This window comes from Callorhinus ursinus, unplaced genomic scaffold (assembly GCF_003265705.2).
Source record: "Callorhinus ursinus isolate GAN/ISIS: 27379988/994484 unplaced genomic scaffold, GSC_fseal_2.0 scaffold7, whole genome shotgun sequence".
NCBI classification, from domain to species: Eukaryota; Metazoa; Chordata; class Mammalia; order Carnivora; family Otariidae; genus Callorhinus; species Callorhinus ursinus.
The window spans coordinates 48,966,270-48,974,245 of NW_027397069.1; the positions used below are offsets into that span (position 1 = coordinate 48,966,270).

General features: G+C 38.3%; 1 long non-coding RNA gene across 3 annotated transcripts in view; it reads left to right on the forward strand.

Moving 5' to 3' along the window:
* LOC112826697 (uncharacterized) overlaps positions 1–1,510 on the forward strand; it is a 30,363-nt gene extending 28,853 nt beyond the window's left edge. For 2 of the 3 annotated variants that reach the window (XR_012378793.1, XR_012378794.1), the window contains exon 2: positions 1,273–1,510. This is a non-coding gene — a long non-coding RNA (uncharacterized lncRNA). Of the gene's footprint in view, positions 1–1,039; positions 1,093–1,272 lie in introns of those variants that run through there. The other variant, XR_012378795.1, reaches the window with a different exon arrangement.
* Positions 1,511–7,976: the final 6,466 nt, after the last annotated feature.

The window sequence follows — 7,976 nt, forward strand, 5'->3', positions numbered from 1 at the left end:
GCTGACAAACTGAAAAAAAAAATTAGGACAGGAAGAAGAAAACCATCCTCGGTGATGAATGTTCTAAAATTAGTGTCTGCAGTACAGGTATTGTGTCTCCTCAGAATATTAATATGCCCTCAGTGGAATACATCACCGAGATTTCACTGGAAAATGAGAAAGGGCAAGGGAAGAGTTTCAGACTAGAAGGATATTTTGAATATCTTAAGTGATTGAAATAAACAGATTAAAAAATGAATTTATTATGTTCAGGACCAGATTAATGATAAGGCAGTAAGTTTTCGGTCATCTTTATGGTGGCAGATGGGAAAGCCTGAGGATTCTTGTGTCCCAGAGAACTGTTCATCAGAATATTTTCCAGATTCTTTGGGTTACAAGGGAGGAAAAATTTTCTTAAAAAATGATATTTCCAATATACTCTGTTAAGAAGGTTGTGACCCACTCAAGATCACTTAGTGGCAAAGCCAGTACTAAAACAGATTTTTTCAAGTATAAGACTGTCAACATGTGCTGCTTCACTTGCCATTTGTCATGGTGTCTGACATTCCACCGTTGACAGGTAGGGAGATAAAAAGATGATGGGAGTTTGGAAGCAGGCAGATATGGATATGCATCCCAGCTTTGGTGCTCTGCTCTCTTTCTGTGAAGCTTGCTTAACTTTTCTGATTTTGGTTTTCTCATCTAGGAACAGAGAGAATAATTACCATGAGCAGTTTATTTATCTCTACCATGAAAGCTTCTGGGTCTCCTAAATCTCTCTATTGTAATGCAGTTATTACAAGGAGTTTTCATAACTTAGACTAGTGCTTCTCAGACTGATTCAGGAATAGATGTTGTGTAAGCTGTGTTTCAGAGTTTTCTGTGGTTAATGTGTTTCATGATTAAATTAGTGTGGTAGAGAACAATTAAACTAGGGTGAACAGACATAAGAATTCTCGGAGTCTTTAATAACTTAATGAGGACTGTGACTCACCTGAGGAAATAATAAGCAGCATTTCACAAATCTGTATGACCACAGAATTCTTTTTCAGTGGAACATCTTAAAACATCTGTGGGACGCTGGTTTCCAGAGAAGATAGTTTAGGAATTATGGTAGGTTGATTATATTGATGGTCCCATTCCTTGTTTCTGGGCTCAATCATTAACTTATTTTGGCCAATCAGTTGTTAGCAAGAGTGATGCACACAGAGGGTTGAAAAATACACTGAGGCTTGCTCTCTTGCTGCTCTTCATAATCATGATCTTAATCATACTTTCTTCTTTCACCATCAGAATCACGACCTTATGCTAAGTCTAATCTCCTGGAAGGATGAGAAAAACTTGTGGAGGAGAGATTTGTCATGGCTGAGGTCAGTTGAGACATGCTTGCCCCAAGCCAGTCACCACTGGAAACATCCCAGCTGACCTAGAAAACATGCAAGTGAGCCCAACCAAGATCAGGAGAAATTCCCAACTTAAATCACAAACCCACAAATCTGTGAGCTAAATAAATGATTGTTGTTTCAAGCCATTCAGTTTTGGGTCATCTGTTATGTAGTGTTATGTGTGGCAATAGAACACTGATACAGAAATTGGAATGGAAACTGATACAGAAGTGAAATGTCCACACTTTGGTCTCAACTATTCATTTTATTCCTGTATGCAAAATATACTTCTTCCCAAGATCCCTAAAGATCCCATCAATCACAACATCATGCTCAAGGTCCAGGATCTCAACATGTATTAACAGATCCAAATGTGGCTCTTTGGATGCAGTTCCTTTGCGTTGAAGATCTATGAATGAAAAAAACAAACAAACAAGCTATTTGTCCCCAAACCTAATAAACTGAGGTAAGAAAGAACAGGATAATTGTAGTACACTATTATCCCATTTAAAAAGAGGAAGAATGGAATACACTTATAAGGCACTAGTTTATAGTGACTCTGAAGTCTAGCCTTGCAAATGCTGCCAGGACTGCCAATTCAGAGGAGTGGAATGTTCCTTGATCAGGCCTCATTTCTCCCTGAGAGTGACTTTCCAGTCCATTGTTTTGTGTAGCTCTGTGCTCTAACATCTGGGATATCTTTACTTTTCTACCATGCCTAGCCATTTCTGTGTGCTTTGGACAGTATTCTCAGTCTGCTTTTTGCTTGTGGAAATGGAAAGCCTGGAGGTTTTCTTAACAATTTTGACAATCTCAGTTTCTTTTAGTATAAATTGGGGAGACTTTTGGCAATACAGTACCCTCAAACTTTTTGTGGGTTTCTTATAAATTGATGAGCCAAAAGCAACACCTACGATACTTTCAGAGCTAGATCTCAAAACTTAGTCACATATTTGGGCAAGTCAGATTGCTGTAGGACAATGCTCTTAAGATTTCTAATAGCCCTTTTGTCTAGCATAAAGGATCTGCTAGGTTCTTTCTTTCAGAGGTCATAATAAAAAGTCTTAAAAATATTTGATTGGATACTTGCCCCAGGATGTATTTTACTTTGAGAACTTTTGCTAACTGGAGGACTTGAGATAAACAATTTTATTTTCTAGCCATGAGGTCCTGGCTAGGATAAGATAACATTTTATGTTATCCTATAACATGAGATAAGAAACAATTTTATTTTCTAGCCATTATAGTCCCTCTAAATTTGCTTACACACTGCTCAGTTACTTCTCTAAACCTTCTCTTTGTTGTAGAACCTTATCGATATGCAGGTAGTAAGAGCCACTGACACTGTGAACATTCTGCCTGGAAATGTTACTGCTTGAATCCCAAACTTCATTAGTACATTTTCTATCTTCTGAATGATCAAATGAGGTAGTTTTACCATTGTTTTCTCTGCTGCTATATAACCCATGTCATTTTTTACATCCTTCTAGAGTAGTTTTCTTACTGTTTTTCTAGCCTCTGTCCAGTGCCTTGTCTCAAAGCCAATGCCACATTTTTTAATTTAGGTTGTTACAGTACCCTGATTCTAAATAATTTCTGTGTCAGTTATCTGTTGCTGCAAATAATGCTATGTAACAAGTCACCCCCATATTCAGTAGCTTAACACAGGCATTGATTTAACTCACAAGTCTATAATCAACAATTGAGGATGAATTGTACTTCCTGTCTTTAAGATGTTCTCTTGAAAGATCAACTGGCTTTCAGCTGACGTAGGATGACCTTGGCTTGGGCCACTTGCCTCAACTGCATAGACTGTTCATTTTTGGATGGACTACTCTAGTGTGTTCTCATAGCAGTGTCACGGTGCAAGAGTGTCCAAACCCAGTCATGCATGAGGGCACGCGGAAGCTTGCATGCTCTTGTCAAGCTTCTTCCAACATCTCTTTGGCCAAGGCAGGGCAAATGACCAAGTCCAGAGCTGGAGTGGGAGGAGATTACATAGTTATAGAGAAAGGGGTATGAGTACAGATTGGCCATTAAATGGGGCCTGTTAATAATCTCCATCTACTATAGGAATTATTTCTGTGGAAGTATTAGAATCTCTTGAGTTACAACCTTGCTCCAGTGCCTTCCTGGAACAGGGCTCACTGATGTCCTCAATGGTTAGCTGTCTCAGGTTCTTTGCCTTTTCTGGCTCTTTCATAAATTTGTTTGGAATATTTTCAAATCCACCTACATTTTTTTGCTGGTATTTTCAAAGTAAGTGCCATATGTTTATTACCTACAGGGTTGAGTGGCACCTTCTCTTATTTGTCATAAGTTTATCATTCTCCTTGGAAGAGTATATAGCTGATAAAAAAAAAAAAAAAAGAGGGAAGAACCTGAGGGGAAGAAATGGTTTCCAAAAGCAGAGGGGTTTGAGTGTCAATGAAGTGAATGTGTATAAATGTGGCTACATGTGTGTGTACATTTTCATTGTGTGTACACAAATATCTGTTAACGTGCATGTGTATGAATAGATAATATCTGTACACCTGTGCATAGTGCATGTATATATGCATGGGGTAGGTGTTCCTTTCCAGTCTACTAAAAATACCCCTGCATTTGATCTGATAAATCAATGAGACAGTGAGATGAGTACTCATGAGGCAAAGCCCAATGGGAAAAAAAGGAAATATGAAATAGGAATCAAAAGGGTTATAAGAACAAAGCAGGAGTTGAGGGCTCCTGCACCCCACCCTACACTTTAGGTTTGAGAAATTGCAGATGGCAGTTATGGGCAGTTTCTCATCCCTTCTCCCCTTCTGTCCTTCCTTAAACCTGGGTGCTAGGGAAATATGGGCAATACATCTGTGTTGTTGCCCTCTTGTAAAGTAATGTGAAACAGAGTACCACTAGATAGATTTTGTTTCTCTGATTTTTCCATCAAGATGTCCCATCATTATTGGAGATAGAAGATTGGGAACAAGATATCTAGTCCTTTCTCTGTCTCAAGAGTGGGATATTCTATTTCCTCTGAAATATTTTATATTTGAGAAAACACACCAGTTTTGTCTTCACCAAGACTCTCTTCCAAGAGGCCTGGTTTGAGTTAGGAACTTTACTGGTTATTCATTCATTTCATGAGTCCCTCGAACTTCCCAGTGAGGCCACGGGAATCTGGAGTTCTGCACAGTGCACTGGACTCTTGGGACCACGGGAGATTTCCTGTTATAATGTATTAAGATATTTGTTTTTCCAGGGAGGACTCAGGAAGGTGGTTCTATTTGATATGTTAGTGGTAACCTCTCAGGGAAATACTTTTCAGTTGGCAGTGGCCTGTGTGAGGCTATGAGATTGAAAACTTGCTAGAAGCGTTTGTAATCTTAGATAACCTAGTAAGACCTAGTCAGTGGATAAAATTACAGGCTATGAGATAGGTATTACTACTATCCCTATTTCAGAGATTAAGTCATATGATTACTCACTTGGGAAGAGTAAAATGCTCTTGAATACCTCACTATAGTGTCTCTGTGACCAGGTGATCTACCCCTTCCATGACCAAAAGTCTGGAAGCTTCATTGACCAGCCCCTAGTAATAAGCAGCAATGCAAAATACTTGACTGTAGACTGGCAAGTCTGGATTTCACCGTCTCGCCTTTGCTACCTACACTTACCAGGCCCAGCACCACAAAGCCTATTCTTTGGCATGCCTTGAGCCAAAGTTACTTTTATCTGCTCAAGGAACAGATAATGAGGTGGCAGAACCTTATTTAGTCACTGCTCAGCTTAGAAAGTGACAAATATCCTAAGAATTCATAGCACTTCCTATGTGAAACTTGATTTACTGTGATTGTAAGTCGTAAAAATGATGCATGATATGTTAATTTGATGTAACAATCAATGTCTGTTTAATAAACGGCCCACAATGGTTTTCATACATTATCTCCACCTGAAGACAATGTTTGATTTTCCAGCCCATACCTCACATTCTAGCTCAAAACATACTAGAGAAACAAATCCTCACTTATGCATAAACATATTCAAAGGCAAAAGATTTATCTATTGATGAGAGCTTCAAATTGACCAATTTTTAGCTTTTTCTTCTGAAAAGAAGAAAACGTTCCAAAAAGAGATTGCTACCAGATGTAGTGGATTACACAGCACTTGCTTAGATATGAAAAACAGATGAAATGAAATATTCTGGTTTCTGATTCAGCCCAATTCTTATCTACACATAGCTCTTCTTAAGTGAACTTGACAGTGTTGTGAGCTGATATTAAGATAGACGACTTTAGTAAACAAGAAAAAGGGTTTCACTCCCTACAATAGCAAATGGGCTTTATAATAGAAATTTCTTTGTGCAGGGGAAGATATTACAATTTTCAACACACAATAAATATATCTGCTAGACAAAAAAATGCATTTCATCACATGCAATGCACTTTCTATTGTACATTAACCACTTTTTTGCGTTGTGTAGAAAAGTACCATTTTCTACTGTAAAATGTCTGCAATTTATTTTTATGAGTCTGTTTTTCCTATGAAGTAAGAACATTCCATTACATAACCTTGTACTGATAAATGTACATTATATAAGAGGTGAAATGTGCAGTATAAACATCTAAGCTTTTATTGTTTGGGTGTCTGTATAGTTCTGAGGGCAGACAGAGTTAAAATTTTGGACCAGAGGAGCTAATTTTATTAATAACCAGCCTGTAATTACTAGGTTTACTGGAGTCATTTACTTTGATACTCTCAGCAACCATAATGGATACGTATGTTCTCTAAAATACTATTGCATGCTTCAGCTACACCCATAATTTTTCCTGATAATATCTCTGCTGGGTTAAAAAAACATAATTAATACTTTATTTAATCCTTGCATACTCTATACCTAGTTGACCATCATTCAAAGTGGCACTTGCCCAGAGCCATAAAGTTTCTTCACAGTTGAAGGTATTTGACCCTGATTGCTGTTTACTGGAAATATACCAAATAAGTAAAAATGGAGCTGTAACAAAGAATTCCTGCTCTCCATTTTCTCTGTGCTGAGGGTCACAGTGACTTTGACTGCCCAGTGGCCTATAAGAGTTACAGAAGTTTTTGCAGTTTAGAGAATTACAGTTATTTTGCTTATGTCAGTTTTATACTTGCACATATAAGATGGACTATTTGTGGGGATGATGCTTGCCTTAAACTTACTTTATTCTTATATTTAGAAACTTAAACATTGTTTATCCCTAAGGACAGGGTAGCAGGGGAAAGGGCTTGCCTCCTTTGCTTGGTTGGGATGGTGTATCTAAAGTACAATTTTTGAAGGAATCATTGTCTTCAGTTGGCCCGGCTCTGTTAGATGCTATATGCATACGATCTTATTTACTCATCACAACAATCCTATGAAATAGGCTTTCACATTTAGCATATCATGAATCTGGGACTAGCGCCTCACTGGGCAGTAAGTTCCATGCCTTTGTCACAAGCCCGGTGAATGTTGGGGCTGGGACTCAACTGCAGCACAGCCTGGATATTCTCCTATGTGATATGAGCAATTTCTAAATGTTCGAAGCCCAGAAATGAAAAAGAAAATCCACTTGAAAGCCAAAGAAGAAATTTTGAGGTGGTGGAACGAAGATACAATATTTCTAGTGATCTAATATATAATTCACTCTAATTTGTTTAACTCTGAAATGTTCGTGTTTGGTGTGCTATACTTAGAAGTACAGGCCTATTTGGGAGATACTGTGGGTTCGGTGCCAGACCACGGTAATAAAGTGAATACAGTAAGTCAGGTGAATGTTTTGGTTTCCCAGTGCTTATGAAAGTTATGTATACACTATACTGTAGTCTATTAAGTGTGCAGTGGCATTATGTTTTAAAAGAAATGCACATACCTTAATTAAAGATACTTTATTGCTGAAACAGGCTAACCATCACCTGAGCTTTCAGCAAGTCATAATCTTTTTGCTGGCAGAGGACCTCTTGCCTCCATATCGATGGCTGCTGGGACTGATCGGGGTGGTTGTTGCCCATGGTAGGGGTGTCTGTGGCGATTTCTTAAACTAAGACAATGAAATTTACCGCATCCATTCACTCTTCCTTTCGTGAATGATTTCTCTGTAGCAGGTGATGCTGTTTGATTCTAGGACTTCTATAAGACTTCTTTCAAAATTGGAGTCAATCCTCTCACACCCTCCCACAGCTTTATCAGCTAAGTTTATGTAATATTCTAAATCCTTCATTGTCATTTCAACAATATCCACAGCATCATCACCAGTAGTAGGTTCCATCTTAAGCACCCATTTTCTTTGTTCATCCATAAGAAGCAACTCTTTCTTCATTTGCTCTTTTCATCATGAGATTGCAGCAATGCAGTGACATCTTCAGGATCCACTTCTAACACTAGTGTCTCAGGCTCTTGCCTCCACATCTGCAGTTACTTTGTCTGCTGAAGTCTTGAACCCCTTTAAAGACATCCATGAAGGGTGGAATCAGCTTCCTCCAAACCCTTGTTAATGTTGGTATTTTGACCTCTTACCCTGAATCACAAATATTCTTAATGACCTCTAGCATAGTGAAACTTTTCCAGGAGGTTTTCAATTTACTTTGCCCAGAACCACCAAAGGAATCACT